The 10415-nt window shown below is 39.2% G+C and overlaps 1 long non-coding RNA gene across 2 annotated transcripts; it reads right to left on the reverse strand.

Annotated features, from left to right (window-relative positions):
• Positions 1 to 1936: 1936 nt before the first annotated feature.
• On the reverse strand, positions 1937 to 3860 carry LOC125255474. Of its 2 annotated transcripts, XR_007181910.1 has the most exons (4): positions 3794 to 3860; positions 3402 to 3561; positions 2243 to 2389; positions 1937 to 2076 (listed from the first exon to the last, which is right to left on the reverse strand). It is a non-coding gene; the product is annotated as an uncharacterized LOC125255474 (long non-coding RNA). The 2 variants fall into 2 exon arrangements; XR_007181909.1 differs by having other exon boundaries at positions 1945 to 2389; positions 3794 to 3856.
• Between the last annotated feature and the right edge of the window lie 6555 nt (positions 3861 to 10415).

Raw genomic sequence — 10415 nt, forward strand, 5'->3', positions numbered from 1 at the left:
TTTCTGAATCATCATTGTCAAATTGTCTCTTTTGTCGCACCCCATGTTGACAAACATTGAACTTACAGATTTACAGTAATTTTAGACAGCCTCATAAGGTAAAAACATTCACAATCTTTCTAATGTTATAGCATATGTAATATTGTGACCAGACATATGATATGGATGAAGATGCAAAATGTCATTCTAAGGCAATAGCAAACTTCAAATGTGAACTTCCTTTAAATGACCTCTTGGTCTAATTCTCTTGGTCTCGTATGAGCTTTCTGCTTTCACACATTGCCCACATTCAAACATGCATCTGTGAGAAAAGCACTGCAAAAAAATAACTCAAATACACATGACAGCGTTCCGCATATTAATATATTCATAATGAAAAACAATTACACATTTACACACAATTACAGAGGAAACCAAACAAACTAAAGTTTTTTGTTAGACACAATGACTACATTCACAGTGTAACATGGCCTTGTCCCACCCACATACAATGGTTCCAACACCCATGGGTTCTGAATATGTGAAAATTTTAGGAGGATCTATTGACAGAAATGCAATATAATATACATAACTATGTTGTGGTGTAAAAAGAACTTATACAATGAGCCATTATGTTTGTATTACCTTAGAATGAGCCATTTCTATTTCATACACCTACAGAGCGCATTTGCTTGACTGGCTACTCTCTTCTGTCTCAGATGACGACAAAATTTACACTCTGCACCTTTAAAGCAATTTCTCATTGCCATTTAAAGAGAGTTCATTCAAACATTAAAGCTGCAGTAGGGAGTTTTTAGAAAACGTTGACTTAGCCTGAAAATTTGAACAAACACAACTCACAGGTCACTCCCCCTTGCTCTATGCTGCGCTACAGCCCTCCCTCCACAGCTCCTTCTCCATCACAACGGAGCCTGCCGTGAACGCGCAGGCTAGTAAGGCAGATAAACAGTTATGGCACATTCACTGGTACAGACGAAACATCAACAATATGATTTACATTGACTATGGCCTGCCCATACTTTGACTACAAACTTGGTCCTCAAAACATTACATATTTTGCAATACATGTAATGTAACTATATGACGTTGCACTATTTCTATAAGTAATAAACAGCTAGTATGATAATATAACGGTAACTAACGTTACAGTATGCAAGTAATTATTCTATCGATATGTAATTCTAAATAAGGTTTGCTAGTACATTATTTCAGCAACAAGACAAGCCAGTGAATTAGTAGGTTTCAATAGTTGCTTTGCACAGTGCGTGACATTTTATCTGTATGTTATGCGGCTAGAGTTTTGACACTGAGTCAATGGGCTCCGACGAGGAATTCACACCCACAGCGACTTAGAGGGGTCAACGGGCGGGGAGAAGAGGAAGCCGTGGTGTGCGCGGAGCATCAGGCAGGGGACGGGCAGGCCTGTTTTGAAATTATGTTCTTAAAAAATGAAACAAATCAAGCAGGGATACTTACTTGTCAAGCAGAAATGTGGCTGACTCTGCATCGATTTTTAATCCTTTCAGGACACGTAGCTCCCTCCACCTCGGAAAAGCCGCTCCGATATTTACCCCCGTTTTATTTCGGGCTCTATCTAATTCTTTCTTTTTGGCTTTTTTATCAATCGTCATGTGTCTTTTTCCGTTTACCCGTCTTTATTTTATGAGCAGGTGCCACTCGAGGAATTGGCAGTTTGGATTGTTTGTCTGGCATAAGCAACGCTGCGGCACACTGGTAATCTTGAATTTGAACGCCTGTACACGCTGGCGCTGTGCATGAGAGGGGTGTGATCAGCGCGCACGCGAGCTTGATTGACACTGCTAAGACACTCCTCCTGGCTCTGATTGGTTGTTTCTTACCGGGAGCGGTGTATTTCTGCAAATGGCAGTAGGACCACTGGGAGGAGCCAGAGGAGCTTGATTTTTTCACAGATTATCTGTCACATATTCTACTGTCAGGACATAATGAAAGGTTTAACAAATATGTAAAAAATACATTTTTACAAAAGTTACCTACTGCAGCTTTAATGTCATCATTCACTCACCCTCATGCCATTCTAGACCAATACTCCATCTGCTGTGGAACACAAAAGAAGATGTAAGACAAACTCAGTCACCATTATCTTTATTGTATGGAAAAAAGATGTAAAGAAAGTGACTGGTTACTAAGCCTGTCATTCTGCTTAACATCTCCTTAAAAAAAAAAAAAAAAAAAAAAAAATGAATAGATTCATCATCCGTACATTTCTATAAATGTAGAAATTCATAGAAACTTCATTTTAAAATGTGAACAATAAATCAGTCCTTCAGTTCTCCAGTTTTGCCTGCCTACTCTCCAGCTATGTGGCATCTCTGACTTCCTCATAGATCTGAAACAAGTCGCCCTCAAGCTGATCTCTCCTGTCATCCTTATCAGAAACTGAAAAAAATGCACAAAATTAGTGACATTCACAGTCCTAAAGAATCATGCATATTGTATTAATATAATAAAATTAGTGAACCAGAAGATCGGAAAAAGGTTTAATAGATAGAAAACTGAAAGTATAAGAATATGAACTGTCACCAACAAAGTGTAACAATGGGTTTGGGTTTTGTTTGTTTTCATGACTTTTATTTTGTAGTTTGCCTTAGCCATGTTTCATGATTTCCTTGCCCTCATGTGATCATGTCTTGTGCTTCCAATAGGCTTGTTCGAGATGCATCTGCGCTGCGAAGACCGATCGGCGTATGACATCAAAGTACCGCAAGAACATTTGGAGAGCATACGACTCCTTATACTTTTGAATCACTCTCACAGTACTTTGATGTCATCAGTGCAGCACAGATGCAACTTGAACAAGCCTCTTGTCTTATGTGTCATGTTTTCATTGGTTTGTCTCGTCATGTGATACTCTGCTCTGTTCTCATTGGTTGCTATCCTTTCATTACCTATCCTTTCACTACCTTTAATCCCTCTCCATTGTAGCTTATGATACTCTGAGTAATGTCTGAAACTTTCATTGTGAGCACTTCTTGTTTATTTGCCTCTTCATTCATGATGACTTGCTTGTTGTATTCCTCACTTGTAAGTCGCTTTGGATAAAAGCGTCTGCCAAATGAATAAATGTAAATGTAATCGGCTGTCAGTGAACATGTCAAACTAGCGATCAAAAGCTACAGATTTTTTCCTAGGATTATATGAATCTTTTAGGATTCTCAAAATTTGTCTCAGATGACCAAATCATGGCCAAAATCGCTCAGTGTGCACCCGCCTTAAGTCTTGTGTCAAGTCTATGTCAATCCTGTTTTGGATTATATTTTATGTAACTTTGTTTCAAAAACCTGCACCTGGGTTCAGCAAACTTGCCTACAGTGGACTATGTTACACAAAGCTAGCTGGCTTGTTAGCTTAAGAATACTTACCTTCAAAGTTGTCAATATTGAAACATCCAATTTAAAGCCCTTCTCCAACCCCACAATTTCTTTGACAACATTCATCGTAATCTGTGGAAGACACTGCGTATCACTCGCCTTCAACCACATTGATAATATTGGATAATATTCAGGAAACTTGTATAATATTCTGAAAAATAAAAACAAATTTTAATTGCAGTAGCATACGACGTAGCCTGACGTGCACCTCTTCAAAAATGTAACAACGCGTCAATTCTAAGCGGACCGTAAGAGCTCTGATTGGTCTGCTAGAACCTCTCCCTCGGGTCAAAAAACTGGCACGGAGCAATAGGAGAAGCGCGAGCACTTTCAACTTCCATATGAATGAAAAAACACTGTCAAACTGCAACAAAAGTCATTACCTATTTGCCGTTTCTGTTTGTAAGCTTCTCTGACAACGTACATGACGAGCTGCTTCTTCTTCGGCTTTTGCCTTGATCTTCAACATGAATGCGTACACTGCCTCCTAGTGGTCTGCATGCACATCAACATGAACAACAACACAAAAGTATAAATGAAGACAGACTCATAGCCTACAGCGCAGAGGCTCCGGTGTAGGTCTGAGGCAGAAGTACAAATCAGCCTTTAGGAGGAGGGCTATGTCACGATCACCTGTAAGAGTGCCCATAATTTTCTGTTATCCTGCCTGGTATCTGTTTTGGACTGCTTGCTTGTGTTTGGACCCCTTTCCTGTTTTTTGGCTGTGTTTTTGGATTACCCTTCTAATAAACTACTGCATGTGGATCCTCAATCCTCGAGTCTCGGAGCAGTATCATGACATTAAGGTTTTCATTAAGACCCAGAGGAAACATATACTTCAACTGATGCATCCAGTATCCATTGTAAACATTTGTTTTCTACATGTCCACCTCTTCTTTGCTACTTTTTCAATTCCTATATGAATTAACTGTTTTATATCATGATTACAGTCATGAAAGTGTCTGGCAGTTGGTGAACTGACGTTTTTCTGATGTATGTTTTTTTCTGTACTATAAGATTTTAGTTTTAGTTTATTGATTTATAAAGCACATTTCAAAACAACAGAGGTTGCAACCAAAGTGCTGTACAGAAAAAAGTTAAACAAAATTTAAACACACAAACACACACACACAAACCTGGAGGACAATCGAAAAATTCACAGCTGCAGGAGCTTGGTACCTATACCAAACACCAAAACACTCATAGAATGAAACATTTGACACCAGTGTTCCATTCTTGGGCTTGTTCAAGTAGCACAAAAATGTGGTCAATGCAGAATTTCTTTTCTGAACACAGCTTGATCTTGGCAAAGAATTGTATCTACTGCTTCATTGATTCATTGGAATATAATATGACTAAAGTCTTTGTTGGTGTGCGATGCCAGTGATAGTAGTGTAATATCTCTCCATCTGCCACAATCGCCAAAGTCCCCTTTCTTTGGTATTTTAACTATTATACCAGTTCTCCATATGATGAGGGATTCTTTGCTATCCCATGTACCTTGTAAAATGTCTAAAAGATGTGTGGTGTTTTTGAATCTCAGCCTTCAACATCTCAGGACATATTATCATCACCTGGTGCTTTACCTTCTTTTAGCTTACGGAAATCTTCCTTGATTTCTTCTATGGTGATCGGGCCCGTGATGATCTGTGGTTCTTTTTCTGTCTCTGAGATCTCAGCTTGTATATGTGGTTCTGGGTGGTTAAAGATTTCAGTTTAATGAGCAATTACACTTGCACACCTGCAGGTGATAGGTGTGTAGGAGAAAGGACAAAACAAGTCAAAAATTAAGAGAAAGTCCTGCACACTATCAGAGCTTACAAAAGTATCAAAAAATTTATTTATTGCAATGTTAAGATTTCGGTGAAATGTTGTTTCCAATGGCCTAGTTCAGCTTGTTCTTCTGTGATAATTGTTCAGTCTTCTAATTTTACAGGGAGATCATGGATCTGTCTATAGCAGGGATGTGCAAACTCAGTCCTGGAGGGCCACTGTACTGCAGAAATTTGCTCCTACCCTAATCAAACACACCTGAACCAGCTAATCAATGTCTTTAGGATTACTAGAAGGCTACAGTCAGGTGAGTTTTATAAGGTTTAGAGCTAAACTCTGCAGGACAGTGACCCTCCAGGACCGAGTTTGCCCATCCCTGGTCTATAGTCACCTTTTAGTGATCTGGTAGACTTTTTCATTTTTGTTTTGTGGCTGTCTCAGCAGCCTCTGGGAGCTGGTCAATGTATTTCCATTTGTCTCTTGTTGCTGAAGATTTTACTTTCTTATCTTTTTCTCTGAATTGTGCTGTGATTTTTTTTTTTTTTTAGCCTTATTGACTAAGTATCCAAGAGTTTTTTAGTTTCCTCCTTTCTTCGATGGTTTTCTGTGTTGTTTCTGAAATCCATTTTGCTTTTGCTTTTTTTTTTTCTGGGAACTAACATGGCTTTTCTGGCTTCTCTTATCACTTGATTTAAAGTATTGATGGATATTGCTGTTGTTTTGTCTTCAAGAATGGCGAAGCAGTTCCTCAGAGCGATGCCAAATTCTCTCTTTATCAGGGGGTCTTTAAGCTTTGATATGTCAAAGCATTTACACCTACTCCAGTTATCACCTTTCTCAGCTTGAGAGTCAGCTTCGCCATAAGGAGGTTGTGGTCAATGCGTTTTGCGTTTGCCAATGACAATGACAGGATCTGTTTTACTCTGGGTTCTTCCGTCTGGAGATGTCCATGTTAATTTGTGAACATTTTTGTGAGTACAGAGGTGCTGCCGATGACTTATTTATTTTAAAATATCCAAACAATTGTTTATTGTATGCAAGTTATTTCCTAAACAGAAGTTGATGAGGTGCTAGCCATTATCTGTGCATTTGCCCAGGGCATGCTTTCCCATTGTTCTTTCTGTGTCTTTATTGTTGTTGCTAACTCTTGCATCCAAATCCCCTATGATGAGTAGTATATCATGTCTTGGGATAAGAATGGAATTGGCTGTAGAATCCCTCTTTAATTTTTTCATCTGCATCATTGGTTGGTGCATATGTAATGATAATGGGCACTTGACGTTCATTCTTACCTACAGTAAACATTCATTAATTACTTTCCATTGTAATACTGACTTGACCTTGTTTTTGCTTATGATGATGGCTACTCCTCTTGATGATGGCTTCTCTCCCTGACCAGATGATATTTTCCCCTGTGCTGAGTTTCCCTTTTCTGACATTGAGTCTGTATTGCGAAGTAGGCTCAGATTGTAAAGATTCATTTCAGTCACTGTTTATGCCAACTTTCCAGAGTTTGTACATTCCAGCAGCCAATTCTGATGTAAGATCTGAGCATCAAAAGTACTGCTATCAGGGTGGGAGCATCCTCTTGGCTTCAACCCTGTCCTTTATTGGTTTATTTATCTAGTCTGCTTTACTTTGGCATCCCTAAATACAGCTATTTTCCCTTGTTGGCATTTTCATAGCACATTTTCACTTAGGGGAGATCACTTTGCTGAATTCGTGTTCAGCACAGGGAGAGGGAAGTTCCGGCCTAGAGGGTCATCTCAGCCAATGAGGACAGAGGGGCAGTGGCTCTAGCCACCAGGCCACCTCCTGTGCACATCCTTGTTATGTATATCTATAACTTAGAACACTTTCCAAAGTCCCATATTTCCTTATATTTTAGACACAGTTTTGTTCAAGACTTGAAGAATGTGCAAAAATGTGTCCTGAATGTGTATGAACAGCTTCTGTTGCCATGTAACCATGATGATGTGGAAGTTTGTGCTGCTCCTAGGAGTGGAAACTTCTAAAGAACTTCAATAGCACATCAACATTATAGGAAAAGTGCCTAGTCATGCAAGTTACTGGAACTGTGACAGTGGAACTGTGTAACCAGTTTCATCCTAGTGTGTCATCTGCAGATGATTGCGATATTTATGGCTTAGGGTATTTGAGAGTGTGCTAACTTTGGTCTGTTATAGAGTTATTTTTAAACAGGCTGCTGTATTCTTTGTGGTTGTTGGAATGATTCAGAATCAGACTCAAACATTTGGCTGAATTTGACTGGTTGCTATTATTCACCATGGAGCTTTCAAAACATGTATACATGCGACAAGGGCGTTGTTTTTGCAAATAAAAAAATCATAACACATCAAAACAGTGGGTGTTTACTGACGTCTTAGAATTAGCAACAAATGCGTTTCAATCAGATGATCAGGGACAGAGGGAAATCAAGCGTTGTATTAGTTCTGGTAGGTCACATTAGTCAAGCTTGACACTCATTTGATCCACATTGACCTATAGGAATACAACACCCATCACTGCATTCCTATATATGGTCCATTCAGTATTATCAGCAGCTTTAACGTGTTGCTCAGAAGCTAATACCCTCCTCCATCCCCACACCCTCCTTTGTCCAGTCAGGACTTGCCCTGCTGACATTCCTCTTGATCAGACTCATTTCTTCAATTATGTTGTTACATTTAATTATTGTCATTAAGAAAATGAATGATATTGCAATACTTTGGGGGATTATCGCTGCTCTCCCTGCTCTTATCCATGCTAGGCTGCATGGATGGGCTGGGAGTTCTTGCCAAGAACAGAACCATATCACCAATCCAAACTGTATGTTAACTGTGTCATGATCACCTGCTGGAGTGTCCTTGACAGCCTCTAGAGGGCACTCCACCCCCGACTATTGTCACTATCACGGACTCCATTTCCCATCACCCTCTTCCCGGACTCCTTATTGATGTTACACACAGCTGTTATCAATTTTTCAATCGATTTTGCAAGTATTTTGACTGTTTGCCTGGCTTATGACATTGATGTTGGATTCCCAAATAAACTGCAATTGGATCTCACCTAAATCTCACAGCATTCTGTGACAAACTGCCAGTCATCTTTGATGATAGTGATCCTGACAGAAATGGTTTATTATTAAATGTTATGAAATTATTACCTAATAAAATGATGTTACTTATGACCAATCTAAAAACGTATCTAAAAAATTGAAATAATTAAACTTTTTAGTTAGTGTTTTGTATTTACTAGGGATTCATAGCCTATTGGTATCGACGGTATGCGTGATACTTTTACTCATTAAAATGATCCGATACCAAAAACCAGTGCCACACACCATTTGTACAGTGTTTGTGTCCAGACAAAGAGAAACCGAAACGACAGTATAAAATTTGTTATAATATTAAAGTTGTCTATGAAGTAAATGTATTAAAAGTAATAGAAAATAAAGCTCAAATTTGATATTCACACCTGTATAGCTGCTGTGCATGAGCTGATAAGTGAAGCACGCAAGTGGATTGAGCGTGCAGCGACATAGACACACAAGTGTGTTGAACGTACATTCCTTTCTCACAGACATCGCTGAAAAGTTAGTAGTTTGGTTGGATATGTCAATAGCAAAGGAAGTAAAATGATGCACCTATTACTAACTTTACTGATGTTAAGGAGAGAGGGAGAGAGACACACTTTTGTTGCGCACTTCATTGCTGATTGCTCACTCAGCACACATGAGTCAGTTGGATTAAAACCATATTGTAGGCTACATAGCCTAAGTAAACCATGAACTGTTACATGATTTATGTATAACATGTGGTTCCCTACATTATTACAGAAAAACATTGTGTAGCTTAATTACTGTGCTGCTGAACTGGAGTGGCTCTAAATGTGCGCTGTAGATGAAATGGTACGATAGAGCAAAATAATGAGCAGTGAACGGAACAGAATATTAACGGAAGCGGGTCTAATACATTTTAATGGGCATTGTCACAAAGATACTATGTACGGACTATGGGGCACGTTCCCTCATTTCACATGTACACATACATATACATTTACATTGACTTCGGGGATTCTGGAAAGATATATGTTGGGCGCAATATATGTGGAGTTATTGTGTGTAGTGTGGAAGCCTGTACATGTTTGGTTACAGGACACAGTAATACAGGTTAAGACATTTTATTGAAATAAGTATCACAGATATACAGGTGCTGGTCATATAATTAGAATATCATCAAGAAGTTGATTTATTTCACTAATTCCATTCAAAAAGTGAAACTTGTATATTATATTTATTCATTACACACAGACTGATATATTTCAAATGTTTATTTCTTTTAATTTTGATGATTATAACTGACAACTAAGGAAAATCACAAATTCAGTATCTCAGAAAATTAGAATATTGTGAAAAGGTTCAATATTGAAGACACCTGGTGCCACACTCTAATCAGCTAATTTAACTCAAAACACCTGCAAAAGCCTTTAAATGGTCTCTCAGTCTAGTTCTGTAGGCTACACAATCATGGGGAAGACTGCTGACTTGACAGTTGTCCAAAAGACGACCACTGACACCTTGCACAAGGAGGGCAAGACACAAAAGGTCATTGCAAAAGAGGCTGGCTGTTCACAGAGCTCTGTGTCCAAGCCCATTAATAGAGAGGTGAAGGGAAGGAAAAGATGTGGTAGAAAAAAGTGTACAAGCAATAGGGATAACCGCACCCTGGAGAGGATTGTGAAACAAAACCCATTCAAAAATGTGGGGGAGATTCACAAAGAGTGGACTGCAGCTGGAGTCAGTGCTTCAAGAACCACTACGCACAGATGTATGCAAGACATGGGTTTCAGCTGTCGCATTCCTTGTGTCAAGCCACTCTTGAACAACAGACAGCGTCAGAAGCGTCTCGCCTGGGCTAAAGACAAAAAGGACTGGACTGCTGCTGAGTGGTCCAAAGTTATGTTCTCTGATGAAAGTAAATTTTGCATTTCCTTTGGAAATCAGGGTCCCAGAGTCTGGAGGAAGAGAGGAGAGGCACACAATCCACGTTGCTTGAGGTCCAGTGTAAAGTTTCCACAGTCAGTGATGGTTTGGGGTGCCATGTCATCTGCTGGTGTTGGTCCACTGTGTTTTCTGAGGTCCAAGGTCAACGCAGCCGTATACCAGGAAGTTTTAGAGCACTTCATGCTTCCTGCTGCTGACCAACTTTATGGAGATGCAGATTTCATTTT

Source organism: Megalobrama amblycephala, linkage group LG20 (genome assembly GCF_018812025.1).
Source record: "Megalobrama amblycephala isolate DHTTF-2021 linkage group LG20, ASM1881202v1, whole genome shotgun sequence".
NCBI classification, from domain to species: Eukaryota; Metazoa; Chordata; class Actinopteri; order Cypriniformes; family Xenocyprididae; genus Megalobrama; species Megalobrama amblycephala.